The 18,099-nt window shown below is 32.7% G+C and overlaps 1 protein-coding gene and 1 long non-coding RNA gene across 3 annotated transcripts in view; one reads left to right on the forward strand and one right to left on the reverse strand.

Annotated features, from left to right (window-relative positions):
* Positions 1-18,099, reverse strand: part of Rbp6 (RNA-binding protein 6) — a 655,858-nt gene that overhangs the window by 566,736 nt on the left and 71,023 nt on the right. The gene's annotated exons all lie outside the window — the stretch shown is intronic.
* LOC145942672 (uncharacterized) lies at positions 1,737-14,873 on the forward strand. Of its 2 annotated transcripts, none has more exons than XR_014426401.1 (3): positions 1,737-1,988; positions 12,011-12,154; positions 14,365-14,873. It is a non-coding gene; the product is annotated as an uncharacterized LOC145942672 (long non-coding RNA). The 2 variants fall into 2 exon arrangements; XR_014426400.1 differs by having other exon boundaries at positions 14,398-14,873.

Consider the following 18,099-nt stretch of genomic DNA (forward strand, 5'->3'; position numbering starts at 1 on the left):
TAAGTGTATGTAAGGAGAGCGTTTCAACAAATTGCTGCATCCGGATATCATGAAAAGTATAGAGATGTCAATTTCCGTTGTGAAATACCACAACCATTCCTACAAAGTGAACACTTTGCGGAGAGGCGACTATGGCCCACCATTGCTAACGAAAGGGTTAAACGACACAACCATCCCGAAACTCTCTCACAGACTCTCTCTCTCTCTCTCTCTCTAGACTTGCTCATTACACGGTGTCCCAGTTTAACGATTTCCCGACGCGATTACGGAACAGCACGATTGAGTTAATTAATGAAAATAAAGTTTCAGCTTTCCAGCATGACATTGTTGTCATTTAAAGCCCATTTTTACAATAATGACGCTCAGTATCGCATTATTAATTTATGTTCTTATTTTCTAACATTCTAATTAGACTACACTGAGAAAAAAATACTGTTGAATCAACAACATTTTTGTAGTTAAATTTTATTTTATTAATTCAATGATATTATTAATCTAATCAAATACGTCAGTATTATTCGTATATAATAACTTCGAAATTTGCGAAGACTTTACCAAAGTAAAAAAGACTATAAAAGTCGATCTTCTCTCTCGTTCTACAATATATAAGAAATTTATCACATTTTATTAATTATCAAAAATATAGATATTTAATATGCTTTTTAAAGTATTCTTATTTTTATATTTTATATAGAAGACTACACAATTTTTACTAAAGTCTGCAAATATGACAATCCGCATAATTGATACGGATTATGATACAGACAGATAACATCAACTCTTAAAATTGTCACTGACACTTCTCGTAAGAATCTATGTCACGACAGTACGAACGTCGAGATATCATACCATATGATAATAATAGATCTTAAAGAATGCGTAACGCGCCCATCGTCCTCATTTTCGTCGGTCTTATTAAAATCCGATTTACACTTCGCCGCGAAAGTACGAAAGCGCTTTTGTTTCCAGAGACAGAAAGCGACAGAAAGAGAAAAAAAGCGACAGAGAAGGCGCGTTCTTTTGTTCATCCGCTTCGTTTCGTTTTTTCGTTTTCAGGTCGGTGGCGGTGGCTCGCGCGCTACGACAAAGTTGTGCGAGAGAAGAGTACGGAGATTTCGACGGCTTATGCAAAGTTTATGGCACGGTCGCGCGCGCTATCGTCGCTTCTCATGTATATTCAAAAATTGCACCGTCAATGAAAAAGCCGAGAAAGGGAGACGATTTACGAAATACGCCGCACTTTATCCTGCACGCGTGGATGAACTACGATCGATTGGGAAAGTGATGTCACAATATCTCTCTTGCAACGATAAAAATATCTACCTATTTATCTATCTTATCAGTCTAAGAATTTTAAGAACTTAAGCATTTAAAAAACTTAAGCATGTATGTTATATATCTTGAGTTTAACACTTAAAATTATTGCTAAATTTCTTATTCCATATAGTAAAATTATAAACGTAATATTCATTCATTTATTTCCTGATTTTATCAGAATATAATACGTATATTAAATATATCTGATTTATTTTAGAATCTGTTTAAAATATTTTAAGAAAATATTTTGAAGTATTGCGTTAAGAAAATAAAATTTAATTATATAATCTCCTCATATAAAGTACAGACGATAACAACGTATAGAGTAGATAAATATATAGCAATGTCAATTCTATTGTAGAAAGAACAAGGACGACACATGAACCGATGCATAACGGTATCTTTGTCTTTAGATGGAAGAAATGTTGTAATCAATGTCAAACATCAACGAACATCAACGGTAAATAGCAGGATCACAATCTAGATCACAGGATCTCTCTCACGCTTAACAGGAGTGTCCATTGCTAGTTAGTGGTTTGCCCTAACTTTCGATTGCGACGCGGTTGCTATGGAATCTTCCCTCGATTCAATCAGACACCCTCCGACCGAATCAAACAGCACCATTGCGCGTCGCTGGAGACACGATGGGAAAAAATACTGGCTAATTAAAGGTAGTCTCATGCATGATGTAATACGCGAAATAACATATGTCATTAATGTATTGCACACTAATTATCGACAAAATAAATTTTTAGTAATGTGTTAGCATTTTATAAAACGAGATTAACTGGTCGTCTTGTTTCGCTAATATAATGAATATGATAATTTTACAATCATACATATATGTACGTTGTACGTGTCTTTAACAAAGAAATTTTTAATTATCTCTAAATTAAACATTAATTCAACTCTTTTTTGAGAAATTGATTATTGTATACTTGCTAAAAATAAAAAATATATATATTAATAAAAAAGAGAGAGAAAGAGAAAGACAAATAACACTGTAAAGTGTTGAGATGTGAATAAAGTTGTCCAAATAATATGGCAATATGATAATTATGTTCAATTTCATGTTTTATTGTTTAATTATTTTGATAATCCGACACACTTCATATTGTTAATTAAAGCAAATTTATATTCATTGTCGTAATTGAAATTTCCTAAACAGTTAGATTTAATATTCCACCATTCGCTATTATATTGATCGCGTTAGGAAAACGAATATCGGCTTAATTGCGGTGTGCCAAAATACGGAATTGCGAAACAATGTTACTTGCGTTACGCGTTAAAATAAATAACGTGTGGCTACTGTACGGAAGAACTAATTCCCAGCGAGGTAAAGTTTGTCTATATAACGCGAAACGCGCGAGGCGAGTGTAACTGCTAAACGTTCGCAAAGTTTGAGAACGGCAGTGACGAGACGCTACTAATTTGTTGGTTAATTAGTTGACGCGTCTGTAAACCACGACTGTCCAATTCCACGTCGTTGCATAGCAGAATGCAATGCGATGCGATAGTGGTACGAATGACTGTCTCGTGGAATACGAATTGTAAATATGTAATACGTTCCTCTGCTCACATTATTTCTTCAACAAATAAATATATACATATACACAACAAATACTATATAACATAAAGAATGCACTCGTATAATGAAATTTTACGGAAACAGATGATGATCTATATTTTTAAGGATATGTATATTAATATTTTATTTATTTAAAAATTGTTCAGCTTCAAGTTTTACAATTTTACAATTCTACCTTTGATTCTACATTTGAGTTCAAGTGTTTCGTTTCAATTTAATATGTTTTTACTTGCTCAAAGTTCACGTTATTACATTTCTATGAATACATCTATACAGAGTGATCTATTTATCATGTAAAATATTTTTTCAAAAGTTCGAAAAAAAAAAACTTTGATAGAGAGAGATCCAGATATGCTTTTCCGTCATCGCGTGTGTATCGCATAAAACTTCAAAGTTAAAAAAGTAAAAATTCTACGTAGTAATACATTAGGTGCACCATTCTGCGCACATTACCAGTTGAAATATATACTTTACAACTCGCATGCTACCCTAAGCAAAACTGGGCAATCGGATTGTGCACGCGGGAGTGCGGGCGTGAGAAATATTCGTTTCGCGCGGCATTTGTGGCGGGCAAAGTCATAAATTTTTACGGCACAGCAACGTCAGTGGCCAGAAGGAATCGCTATTTCGGCGGAGACCAAAATATATATTCCAGCACGCTTGCGTTTTGCATTCCATAAAACTCGCGTGTCGAAAATTTGCATGGTTCGATGCGATATCGCGCCGCGGCCACTGGATTTACACAGAGTGTATCTCCGAGTTTCACCCGCCCGCACTCGAAGCATTCATTATTAAAAATCAGTCGTTATACGCGAAAATTTCGCCAAAAACCGCGCATTCTAAAATAACCCACGACGAAAATTATTAGATAAGATCGTTGCAATTTCGCTTAAATTGCCGCGCGTTAAAATTTCAATTACTCTTGTTATGCGTGAATTTCGAATTAGCTTTGCTACCCCGATATCGATTAACCAATTTCAATTTCATCTTGTTATTTTCAAAAACCTGGAATCATATATATAAAAACAAACAGAACAGACTGCGATGTAATAATAAATTACCAGCCGAGAAAGATGCAGAATAATCTAGATTCAACGTAAAAATGCGCAAGGTATTTAAATTTCAATAAATTTAAAACAAATATTGCATACTTTAAAACTCATTGATTTTAATTTTAAAAATGTTTCGAATAATTTAATAATATTTTTTTAGTAATAATTTTTATCGATTTTTATCGATTTCATGTTTTTGATTTTTTTTTTGATAACTATTTTACACCAATTAATTTTTCTTTAAAAACCCTGTTATAAGATCATTATCTCGATTGATTCTTATCATTTCAAAAAATATCTTATATGCACACATACACACATAGAGAATGTCTATTTTTTAAAACTAATTACATTTTAATTTGACTGCACTAAAGAAATTTATTAAGTGTGTATTTTATATTCCCACTTTAAATATCTCATTATTTAAATCTCAATTAAAAAATCCTTTTAAAATGTGATATCCATATAAAATTAATTAAAGAAAAAATATTTTAATATTTACTAATATAGATATTCATAACTTAAAACCTATTAGCATATGAAACATTAAAATACTTTAAAAGTCGAGAAACACGCTCACCGAATATAGATTTATCACTCTTTCGATAGAGTCCTTCGATATATTAAAAAACGGATTTGCGAACGTCGGTCGCAATGTGCGATTAAAAGATTCAGTTATCTACTTCAGCTAACGAACGTGATATCGTTCTGTCCCCTCCCTTTATCTAGCTTCCTGTGGAAGCTGCATTATAAGATCGAATACGGATGAATCCCTGTAGTAATCTAAAATCCGAGGAAAAATTAGATTCGTTAACCGGCCGGGAAGGAAAGTCGTGGCTGGGAAGAAGAGAGCCTTTAATTAAATCGTAGCACCCCAGTCTCCCCTCTTTCCCCTCCCGAAATCCCCCGAACCGCAAATTTTCGCCGCGAAAAAGCCGCAGATTTTCCTCTTTCCTTCCTCGTCCACCGACCCTCTTCCTCCTCCTCCTCCTCTTTCCACAATTCGTCCTTTTCCACCGTCGTGCTATCGGCGCGTTCTTAACGACTTCCAGTGATCTCGCCGTCTTATTTCACGTCCGTTATTAATTTGTTTTAATTACACGGCGCGCCAAAGTTCGCCACTAATCGTCAATTATCGTGAACAACACGCTATATTACGTTCGTTAAGGGTTGTTATTATCTCATTATGAGAATTACATTATGAATATATTATACATCCATACGCATACAAACAAACATGCACACACACGATCTACACTTCTAGCACGTTATTTTTTTTCTGTGTCATATTTTATCAAGTATTTTATATATGCTATCTCGCCGAAAACGATCACGATGATAAAAAGAGAAAATTGGAAAAGAGTATTTCAACGTACGCAACATTTCATCAGCAAACAAACGATTAAGCATACTAGCTGCCGAAGGGGATGAATCGAGTGAATCTTTCTCTTCTGGAAGGAGAGGGGATTAGTGTCTTCGTCTGTCACAATAGTTTCCACAATTCGTTTTTCCGAAATCATCATGGAGATTATCAGTGAAACACGAGTTTGGGGAGCCGCGCGCAATCATTTCAATGTGAACACAATGAAAGAGCCCACGTGTGGAACTCGAAACTGTCAATCACATGTCCGTTAACGAGACGTTGTCGAGCAATTTCACAATTTTCCCTATTTTTACTAATAATGTGTGACTTTTTTATCTCCAATTAATTTGGATACAATTATTGGAAAAATAATGGTTTCTATAAATAAAAAGAATGAACTATGACCACCTATATAAATTTACGAATGTATTTAGAAATCGACAAGTATTTAAAGATTTCCTTAAAAAAATATAACGTAAAAATTGTATTTGTTTTACTTATATTTATCTAATATATTAAAAAGTATGCTGAAAAGTATAACCAAAAGATAAAACAGACATCAAATTTAATTCATTATTTAGACTAAAAATAAGCTTTAACCTAGCTCAAATAAATGATTGATGGAATTAAGGTGTTTGTTCTAATAATAAAAAAAAACAATTCAATATATATTTTGTATGTAAAACTCTATAACTCTGTATCTTGCAATTAATCCATAAATACTTCGATTGTTAATGCTATATGTGCAGTTATGAATTGTAACGATATTTTTTTGCGAATACTTTTGTTTTTTTCTGGTTATTTACCGTGCACTGCACGTCGCTACGTGTGTTACGTGCGAAATAAAATAGTAATTAATACACCACAAGTGTTCCATCCGCTTCACGTAACGACGTAACTGGTGATGTGGCCGAGAGCTTTTAAAAGGACGCGGAATTAAATTTAAATTCTGCGTGAAATTGCATTTTAATTTTGAAATGCAATTTGAATTTTTAGTGGGGAACAAAAATTTCAGACTTGAAATTAAATTCTAATTAAAATTGCAAACAATATGCTATGACGAAAAAAAAAACTTTATAAAAAATACACAGGATCCTATATGTATATATAAGTGCTTAATTATATATTATAACAAATACATTTTATCTATCAACGATTAATTATTTCGAAACAGTATAAGTTTTGTTAAAAAAATTAAATTTAATCTAGTATTGTATTATAAAGTCAGAGTTATGTGCGAATATACATACATATATGTATGTACTGTTATAAAAAATAAGAAGAATCAACTTGGAAGAGAAAAAACGGATCGGTCCCAGTTTCTAACAATGAAAATCCCACGAATGCAATCCTAACCTTATCCGTTTCGCGTAATTATGTCCGTGTCTATGCCGCATAATCTGCTCTGCATAATCTGGCAATTAATTTCAGCTGATCGCCTGTTCCTGAGGGCATTAGATCACGACATATGGACAGTGCGATCAACGCGATGGCAGGATGCACATTCAACATATTACAGCCTTGAATTAGGATAGAGGATAGATTAAGAGCAAATGTGCGCCCTCGAGTGCTAATATATAACTATCACTGTAAAAAAAAATTTGTTAACTTGACTAAACCGTTCAACTAAATTACTGTTTTGTTAATTGAACATATATTAGTATTTAAGTCAAATACGTTTTGTCAAAAGTTTTGTTAGATTTAATATGTTATATTTAATTTAAATATTTTTATAGTTCAGTTAACAAAATATTATTATTATTATTTAGTTGAACGGTTTAGTCAAGTTAACAAATTTTTGTTTACAGTGTAGAATGCAAATTATATTATTGAGATTATTTATAATTATTCTTTAACGGTTAAGTATGTTGATTAAGTAATAAGCCGATTAAGAAAAACTTTCAATTATTATATATAGCGAGCTCAAATCCATCTATATATAATCTCTGCAAGATATTCAAAAGATTTACCAATTTTCTCTCTTTCTTGAAAACTGAATATAAATTAAAATAAATATTTTTAACGATACGCGGAACTTGCAAATTGCAAGTTAAACTGTTTAGTGTGTAATATATGGAATTATATATATATATATATATATATAATATATATAGAATTTCTCTATCATTAGAAATCACATTCAATTTATATTGAACTATCTAATTTCGACTCTCTTTGTAAATGTAGTAGCAGTTCGTTTTTGATAATGTGCTAAAATTGATATAGTAAAATCGGAAAGCTTTTAATAGTGCACGAGATCTCCTTTCGGCAGGATCGAGCTAAAAAAAGACGTTCGTAATCTTGTTACGCGAATTGAGCGATTGAACTGCCGGTAGACGAGAGTTAAAGCCTGAAGCACACTAAATCAGTAATAAACCTAACTTAAGCTTCGAGCGTCCCGCGGTAGCATCGACGTCGAGTCCTCGTAGCGGTCGACAAGCGGATACCAAGTGTACGGCCATTAATCGCACGATTTTACGAGAACGAAGGTACTATAGAGGAAGAAAGAGAGATGCGACGCACAAAAGGCGAATTAATTCGGAAAAATTTATCGCTCCGCATCGAGAGTACACGCTACGTTACTGATAGTGATGGCGACGATACCTGCACGCGAGATATTGGATGTCCTGTCGCACATGCGTCTTTTCTCGCGAGGTGTCGGACAATCTTACGCGATATATCGATTTCTCTTGACCAGATATCGATGTGTCACAAGTATGAAAGAATTGATAAAGTATAATATATTGAAAGAAATAATAAATAAGAAAAAATACACATACAGAGGTTTGTGTTCGTATATCTCTTGCGCTTTTCTCTACTTACATCCTTCCTCTCCTGTCTCTCTTTCAATGACTGTACTCGTTTCATTAAAATGTAAAGGATGAAAAACACATACTATTCGAGAACTATAGAAATTTAATATCTCTCTTATTTCATTGTAAACGTGCTCTATATTTACGTGATACAATATACATCGAATATGTATCGAAAATTAATATGTGACTTCTTTCAAATCTTCCTTTATAATGATTTTAGTTCACATTCGTTGCATATCAACAACGTTAATGAAAATAAATATGAGAAAGAAAGCTAGAATTACATATTTCATCAATTCTGACTTTCACAAACGCACGCACAAATTCATCGACTCATTGCAATAACGTATGTTGAATAACATATAAAAAGTGTTGTTTAAATTGTAGCGATATTTGGTTTGTCACACAGGAATGTTGATAACCAATGCAATGCAATATCGATAGCTTGCGGACGAACATCTGCGTTATTCGGTTGCAACGAGAAATAGATATTGGTTTCGGAACTATTGGTAGAGAGAAATTGAGAGGGAGAGAGGGAGAGAGAGAGAGAGAGAGAGAAAATGAGCTGTCGCGCAGGGATTTGACATAACAAGACTTACGTAGTGGCTGACGTAGAGCGAACGAAGGTGATTTATGATAATTACGCGCGCACAAGTGCCGCCGTTATTTGAAGAGTGTCCACAACCATTCGCAATCAACCGACCATAAGAGCAAACTCGGTCTCGTAGCTTAATGATTCGAGGAATCACGCCAAGCGCATCGACATTCGCCATTTCGCCGCATATATGCACGTGTTATTCTATCAATATGACCGTATGACCGGAATATTGCTAGAGGAAACAATTTCTTTCGATTCTCAATTACGTTCAAACACCTGATCAATATCCATTTTATAAAACGAAATGTATCAGATTATAACAAAAGTAAAATAATATAATTTAGTTTCCGCCCCTAATAAAATATATACAAGTTTTTTTTTATATGTGATAATCTATTTTATAAAATTATACACTTATTGTATTTTTATACAGACGAGGATAAATTAATTAATTAATTTTTTCCGAAAATAATTTGATATAAATTGAATCACTATTTTTGCTTTGATGATATTAGCATTTAATAACATTTCTACAAATTGTCTGTTATTAAAATTTTCGTTTAATATGTTTTATTTAAAATTTTAATGTTTTATTAGAAATTTTGTTTAATATGTTTTAAAATGTAGAAGTATGTTTTAGATTTAAGAGACATGATTTCGCGCTCTTCCCAAAATAATAAAGACATTTAATTAAGAAGAAATAATATAATTTTATAGAAAATTAAATCATACTTCTTATAAAAATAGTGAATATATAAATATGCATACATGTCAGTAAGTGATGTATCGAACAAAGTAAAGGTAAACAGTTCAGAGAAATTATTGCCTCAATGTTCTTCATGTGTCAAATATAACGACCATGAGTTGAATCGACGATTGTTTCCCCACACAACTAATGTCGAGTCGTTAACAATTCCCAGAAGTTCGTCGCGAATTCTCTGGTTGATCCCTTCGACCGCTGCAAAACGAGCAGCGAAATCGACTGATTTACGTCCGACATTCGCCTCGTTGTCGAGCGAGTCTCACGAGACAAACAGTTGTCATTAATTGGCAGTTTTACAGTTACAGTCGGTACGCAAACTGTACATATGCTATATGTGCAACAATCACACTTCTATGATAGCTTATATATATATGTATATATATATATGTATATATATATATATATATATATATATATATATATGTATATAAAGATTAACAAAAATCATCATTTTGCGAAACATATAACAGACGCATGCAAGAAACATGCACGAAAAAGTACATATAAAATACATTTTTCAATTGTTTATTTCTTTAAATTTTGATTGCCATATAGAACAAACCGAGTTGTAACTTTAAGCGAGAGTTTAAAATAGCTCGTCTAGTTGATGTACTGCGAGTCAAAGTTTCGACGAACCTCCCTAATTATATTTTAAAGAACCGTCATTCGCTAATTAAACGCGGAATTAACAAGACTCGCGCGCAGTATAACTTGCATAATTTTTGCTAAACTCTCATAAATTAAATAACATATTTATAATATTTGTAAATAATATATACACAGAGAGAATTTTCTCTTAGAATTTACTCTGAAAATCATGGTAATCGTGGAACAATATGAAAGATATGAAAAGAATTTTCTGAGAATTTCTCTGATTAATATTTATCACAATAAAAAATAATAATATCTATCACAATAAAATATAAAATATATTTGATTAATTTTACTAAAAGTATAGTAAAATTTACTAAAAATATAGTAAAATTAATCAAACACATTTTATATTTTATTGTGATAGATATTTTATTTTTTATTGTGATAGATATTATTATTTTACATATTTTTTATTGTGATAAATATTAATCAGAGAAATTCTCATAAAATTCTTTCTATACCATATTGTATTACAATTACCATGATTTTCAGGGTAAATTCTATAAGAGAAAATTATCTCTGTGTATGTATAGCTTGTTAAAAAGTCTCCCCCCCCTTCATTCGTTTCATAAAATGTATTAATAACGCATGCTGCGTTTCGTGCATGATCTATGTATGTATATTTATATGTATATTTATATGCTTCGTATAAAGATTATTACGAAAGCGAATATTGCGAAAATGATTAAGAACAAAACTGCTTGTGCGCTAAAATACTAAAAGAAAGAAAAAATGGAGCGCAAAGCAAAAATCAATTCGACAACCATAAAACAAATTCAATTAATGTGTTATTAGAAACTGATGTAAACCTTAAGAGTTACTTATCCATCAGAAAGATTGATTGCAAATTAATCACTGAATAATTATGTAAGACTTCATATTAAATTTTTTATCAAATATCGGAAAGTGTTATGCAAACATTAGTGGTTTTCTGTTTTAACTAAAAAAAGAAAGAATAGTGTATATGTTTTTATTCAAAGATGTCTTCTAAATCGCTCGCGTTTCTTTTTATTTTTAATATATTTTGTTGAGCGCAAAAAGGAACTATTACATAATACATAGAGTATATAAAAAATATTTTATTGTATATATTAAACTATAAATATAGTGATAATAACAATAACTATAATAATATTTGGGTAAAACAAAGTTTTTACATATCAAAACAATTATAATATATTCGCTCAATCTGATTGGATTGAGCGAATATATTATAATTGCTTTGATATGTAAAAACTTTGTTTTACCCAATTATTATTATAGTTATTGTTATTATCACTATTATCACTAATTCTCATTAATTATTATTATAGTTATTGTTATATCTAATTAAATTTAACTTATTTTAATAAGTTCATAAAATTAATTTAAGCATTATTTCCTTTGTGCGCTTGTCATTCTTATAAACAACGAGAGGTCTAAGATACATTTTTCGTTATGTCCATTTAGGATCAACGTATCAATATATCAATATATCAAATGTAATACTCGTATGCTAAAAAATCAAATAATTGTTTCGTGTATTTTCGATGGATTATATTTCCTATTCTGGACGAAACGTAGCGAATGCATAAATTCAAATATAAAAAAATTAAGAGCAATTTAAAAGTTTTATAAAATATATATATATATATATATATAATTACTTTTGATAGTTATACATATAACTAAAGTTATTCAGAGATTTTGTGTTTTCATATATATAATTATTTAAAATAAATGATTTAAAAGGAAAATATTTAAGAAGAGTATTTATCTATATATTGCAAAAATGTATTCGCAAGGCGTTCGTCGAAAAATAAATAAAATTGTAAATAGACAACTTTCTGCTTTCATTTCTACAATCAACAAAATTACAGCGAAACCATTGGACGCTGAGAAAGCTTGGACCGACCATCTGAATCGGTTGGCGAACATCGACAGGCTTTATCCGAGCAAATCATCGCTTTTGGCTCGTCATTTAAGCCCACCGCTCAGTATCAAACGATTGTTCGACATTCATGGTGAGTAGAAAGCACAAATATGCAATATTCATTGTTCAATGCAAATTCAAACATAAGCTACTTACCGCTTATTTATGCATTAGTTAAAATATATTAAAAATATAATCTTGTTAAGGCGTTGCGTGTGCAAAAAGTATATATTAAATCTCAGAAATATTTTATATCTTGGATATAGATTAATTTTGCGTACGAATAACAAATGAAATACAAATAATTAATTACTCACTCGTACTGCTGTGTCGCACGAGTCTACCTAGCCTTTCTTTCCTTCTTCCTTTCTCTCGCCTTCCTTGTTGCTCGTTCGCGGCGTTCCCGCACTTCTCCGCCAAAGTAAGGTTAGTTACGACGCGTATCAATCATTGAAATACCGACGATTCCGCGACGTTCTTCGTCACACTTTCGGTCTTAAATTACGCGGCGCGCACTTTATTACGTTTTTATGGTAAAAATAACGCGAAAAAGGAGAGAGTATAATCGAACGAAGCAGCGGTTCTCTTGAGTTTCGGTTCCTGCAACGTCTCGCTTCTAGCGCGATGGCGATGAATGGCGGGCGGCAGAGAGAGAGAGAGAGAATTCGAAAATGCGCCAACTTCACGGCGATGCAACACTTGTCACTCCGCGCTGCGCTTTTTGCTTTTTCAATGGTAAATAATATGCGTTGGCGTTTGAAGACAATTACTGTTACTCTAAAGCCCTGCGCACAATAGGAAAAATATTAGGAATAAATATTAAATATTAGGAATAAGAATTATTTTAAAATAATAAAATCGGAAAAACTCTAATATAAAAATACAAATTCGGGTATAAAGGACTCTTAGTAGTTTATTAGCCCTTACTAGTTCCTTTATACTCGAATTTGTATTTTTATATCAGAGTTTTTTCGATTTTATTATTTTAAAATAATTCTTATTCCTAATATTTAATATTTATTCCTTGATTTATTCCTAATATTTTTCCTATTGTGCGCAGGGCCTTATTGTAACGTAAGTCAAAGCAATATTATTCGATAAATTAAAGCAAAAATGTTATGAAAAGAAAAGAGAAATCTAAGAGTTGATACAAGTCGGAAACTAGTGGAGACTGCTCTCTTAATAAGCGTAGAGGCCACGTCCTCGGCCTCGCGCGAGCAAAGACCAGTTTTTCTGACAATCGCTCACGGCGGCCTTTATTGCAAGAAGCAGAGGCCATACGCCCATCAACGACAGATTACGTACAGACTGTTCTAAATAAACCTGAGAGTCGTCGACGTAAAATAGATTTTGTCTATGTTGGACAAAGAGAAAAAAAAGGATTCTATCTTCGCTATAAGAGTCAGTGTATATCGATATATTTTCGGAAGAATTTCTAAGCGTTATAATCATGATAATCGACGCAGATTTTATTTCTGTAAAAATATAAAACATTTCCCCTTATAATGTGCAAGTTTTCCTATTTCTTTTTGTAATAGATTCTTTTTGAAAAATAAAACGCGAGATACACTTATCATCGGAAAATGTATTGTCTTTCTCCTAAGAAATAATATGTATTATTTTAAAATCATATTTATTTAGAATAAAAAAATTCTATTTTATATATTTTTAATTTCTATTTTTCTTATATCAATCTACGAAGAAACGCGAATTCTTTCCTAAGACGCATATATTCTTAGATGTATATATATATTTTTTTACATAACGCTTGTTTAAAATGATATTAGACAATAAGCAATTAGAATTTATCACATAGATAAAAAGCAACTGTGTAATGTGATGCCTATAAATATCAAATAGTTTCTACGAGTATCGGCCAATAAAGATTTATCGAATTATCAATGTGCTTCGCGTGAGTCCGAATGAGTTTCCGCGTGTTATGACTTAACGATTTTATCTCAGCGGCCGTAAATTCAATTTACGACGGGCGTTCAAAAGGTTTCGAAATCTACATCGACAATTATTATCGCTGAAGACTGAACAAACAATAAGATTCCCCAGCCGCGCCTAAATTCCGATTTCCTAACGATTTGAAGATTTCATCGTTTGCTTTATGTATCATTCTTTTCCAAACTTTTTCACCAATCTTGGCAGACGGATTACAATTTAAAAACAAGAGAAAAAAAAGTCCCCATATTAACCATATTTACATATTCGTACAAATATAAGCTCAAGATATATATTTCATTTTTCAATTTACAATCCTATTTGAAAGTTTACATATAATTCGCGTGTTCTCAGATGACAGATCGACTTAGTAAGGGATTGTCAAAGATCTAACAGGTATTAACCGTAGCAAGGAAAGCCTGCAAAATGATCTATGATGGTCCATGATGCTCTGCAAAGATTTACTGCCCTGAAGTACACACGTATATACCTACGATGGTTTATCTCGACGCTGAAGCGGCGTCATAGAGAGGCTCGCCACCATCCAGAGATCGTACGTGACGATACCTCGGCAAGTACACGGCGATACCAGTTACACAATGAGGCCCGAACACCAATTACCGTCGAGGAAGACCTCTGTATACCGCGAGGGATCCATAGGCCCTCTTTCGTCTCGCTTGTAATCCTGCTCGATGTTGCTCATAGGCGTCGTAAGAATTTTACAATCAACTTGCAACGAGTTACAACTGCATTTGCATTTGCAATTGCACTCTCTTAGCTCGTCAAAATAGAAAAAAAAAACAATCGCTTTAAAGCGCTCTATTTAATGAAATTTTTTTCGAATAACGCGTGATATATGTATTTCGTTTTTCAGGAGATAAAATAAATTTTTATGAAACATTTCAATGGACTATGGGAATTTTGATATGTGAGATATGGAAACTGTAATAGATTTTTCGAGATAAATAAAGTAAATGTGATAAAAAGATTTCTTCGATATTTCTTGGGCAAAAAATTCTGCCGGCGTCAATGCATAGTTTTCTCGTGTTGATTCTTTTTCACAGTACGGGTGGTGAATAACCCGATGAAAGCAAAGAGCGCGAGCACGCGTAGGCGCACAACTTTCGATATCTCAGATCTCAAACGGAAGCTGGATGCTGCGAGCAAAATCCGCCTTGCAAAACGAAACTCCCTTATTTCTCGTAATGAGCATGCCCTTTTTATTTTTAATACTTATTTAGGCTATACGATCTTTTGTGCATAAAATTTTAGATTCTTAATCTTCAAAAATAATCAATCTTTGGATCAAAAACTGAGAAAATCTAACATCGTAATTGTAAATATAAAAAAATTCAAAGATTATTTTGTATATCCTAAAGTTTTTAAAATTTAATATTCGATTCGCATATTCAATCTTTCGGATGTTTAAAATCCTATTCTAAGATTCTCGGTGGGTATTAAAATGTATTTAAAGAGAATTTAAAGAGATTTATTAAGAGATATAATCGAACAAAATTATTATATTTATGATTTTATTGACCAACACTGACTAAAATTAATTCTTATATTATAAGACTTTATTTGGGAATAATCTCAATTCGAGATTTATTTCCCGACTCCCCTCTAACCCCCCTATAAAATTATAGGCGAGAAAAATATAGATCCGAAAGTCAATAAAATCTTAAACCTTGTTTAAAAATTCGACTGGCAAATCACATCTTACATATTGTTATTATATTTATATTTTTCCAATATTTTATAATACTTTCTTTTAATAAAAAGAAGAAAAGGTAAAATAAAATGCATCGCTTCCTATTTATTAACGAAATAAATATTTAAAAAATATATCTATTTTCTCCGAAACTATTAAATTTTATTATTTATGCTGCTCCTACTTTTAAATAATGGTATGCTGGCTATAAAATAAAAATTGATAATTATTTTTATTCTTCTTTCATAACGTATAATTTTATTATACATGCAATATAACCGCGCATATATGTATATTATCGTACCGAATAAACGTAATTTTAACATTCGTTGTCAAAAATAATTTTATACGAGATAAATAACGAAATGGTACTTGAATATTGCGTAACTAAAAAAAAACTCGCATTTCGGAACGTTATTAAATTCCATTTTAATTTAATAAAATACAGGAACACGTGCCGCCCTTAACCCGATGACAAAATATTGCTGGCGATATCGCACAGATATGAAAAAAACATGATTACCATCAAGGATATCGAGTTCATCTGAAATATAACGAATCGGATATAAAGCGAATGAATAAAAAAAAGGGATTAATCGAGCTGCGTAAAAGCAAAAAATTACAAACGAGTCGAAATTAAAGCTATCCGGACGTGTTTTCGCGCGCGTATCGAACCGCGAGTGTCGAGAGATCATCCCGACAAGTGCAAACAGCACAAATTCAAACGCACAAAACCGAGGGCGAGCTACGGCGAACAATAGCGTCGGCCTTGGTTTGATAATTAAATTGACGCAGGCTTTTGCACACGCGGCAAGTGACAAAATCGCTCGTTAATTCGCGCATGCCGGCGCAACCGTCCGAATCACTTGTGGTTCTAAGCGCGATCGAAAGTATACCAATTACATTACAATTTCATTACTCGGGGCTAAAACATCCAATACCAATTTTCTTCAATTAACATTCCGACGGTTGCTATATTTCGTGGAATTATTCGCGAGACAGATTTTTTTAAAGCGTAAAGTGACGCAACTGTCAACGCGTAATTACATTTCACGAGCTTCATGTTCACCTCGCAGATTTAGATTTAGATTCATTGATCGAGAGAATAATTTCGAAGAGGAAAAAAAATTAGGTGTGTCAAAAACGTCGATTTCCTCCCTCCCTACGTACCCGGAGAATTGCGAGATGAGACTATAACGCGAATCGACGCGAATTACATCGCGTGAAGTAAAATCCGGCCGACAGCGGTTGCTTCGTTCACGCGTTAATAGAATCGTAATCTTTCGCTCCCGCGGCGAGAGCGACGGACTCACTCGCGTTAATTCACCGCCGCGCTACACGTTACGTGCACACCCGGAAGACTCGAATTAATCTCAATTTCAAGCATCGCCCGAGGGAGATGGGTAGAGCGAACAGGAACAGCGAGAGAACGCGAATGAGAGAGTCGCGTCATTCCGCAGCAAAATCGCGATATATATTCGCCGACTCGTTCTCCCGCGCAAACATTATGATCGTGCCAGTCTGGGAATCACTCGTGTGATCCCGCGCCAAGATACGCGCCGAACCGATTTAACGCCCAGGATAATGGAAACATTGCGCACGTGCGGCAGTGACGTGTTACATTTGCCGCGAGATGATTAAGGTCAGGAATGAAGCTAGAAAATTGCAAATCGACGATAATAATGGCCGCGTCATGGTGACAACGTAGGTAATGATATATCGCGTTGACGGCTAAGTCGCGATTTCTTCTAGCTAGATGAAGCCCAGTAAAATTAACTTCCCAGATAGAGACCGAGATTAGTCCCACTTAGATTCTAATCTAATCGTTAGTAACTTATAATGCAAAAGTCATCATCTCTTTTTAACTTGCAATATTTATGGCTCCAATGAAATGCAATGTTATGCACATATATATTTGATAAATAATCATCTCAGATCCCAACCGTCGACTCGAGCTGCACGCGATCGACAGAAAATAAACTCTGATCGTGAATCAAAGTAATTTAATATTCAATATATACAGTATAACATTCATCATGAATCGCCATGGTAATTCACGATAATTGGACGCATGAATATGCAGAGTACACAAAAGAGATATATAAAAAAAGAGCTACGTATAAGAAATATGTATTTTAAAAAACCGAATAAAAAATGTATAAGTGAATACAAATTAATGTTTCAAACAATTAAGATATCAGAATGTAAATATCGAAACAATACTAAGCTTTCGTTCAATTTCGAATGTAAAACTTATTTTAATTAAATTTTAAATATTGAAAACTATTGTAATTATACCCAAATACATTATATATATCTATATATATATTATAAAATAAGTTCGCAATTAATAAAATATTAAAATAACCATACACACA

This window comes from Prenolepis imparis, unplaced genomic scaffold, assembly GCF_030444845.1.
Source record: "Prenolepis imparis isolate NDT839.2.m4 unplaced genomic scaffold, iyPreImpa1.0 SCAF_11, whole genome shotgun sequence".
Lineage (NCBI taxonomy): Eukaryota > Metazoa > Arthropoda > Insecta > Hymenoptera > Formicidae > Prenolepis > Prenolepis imparis.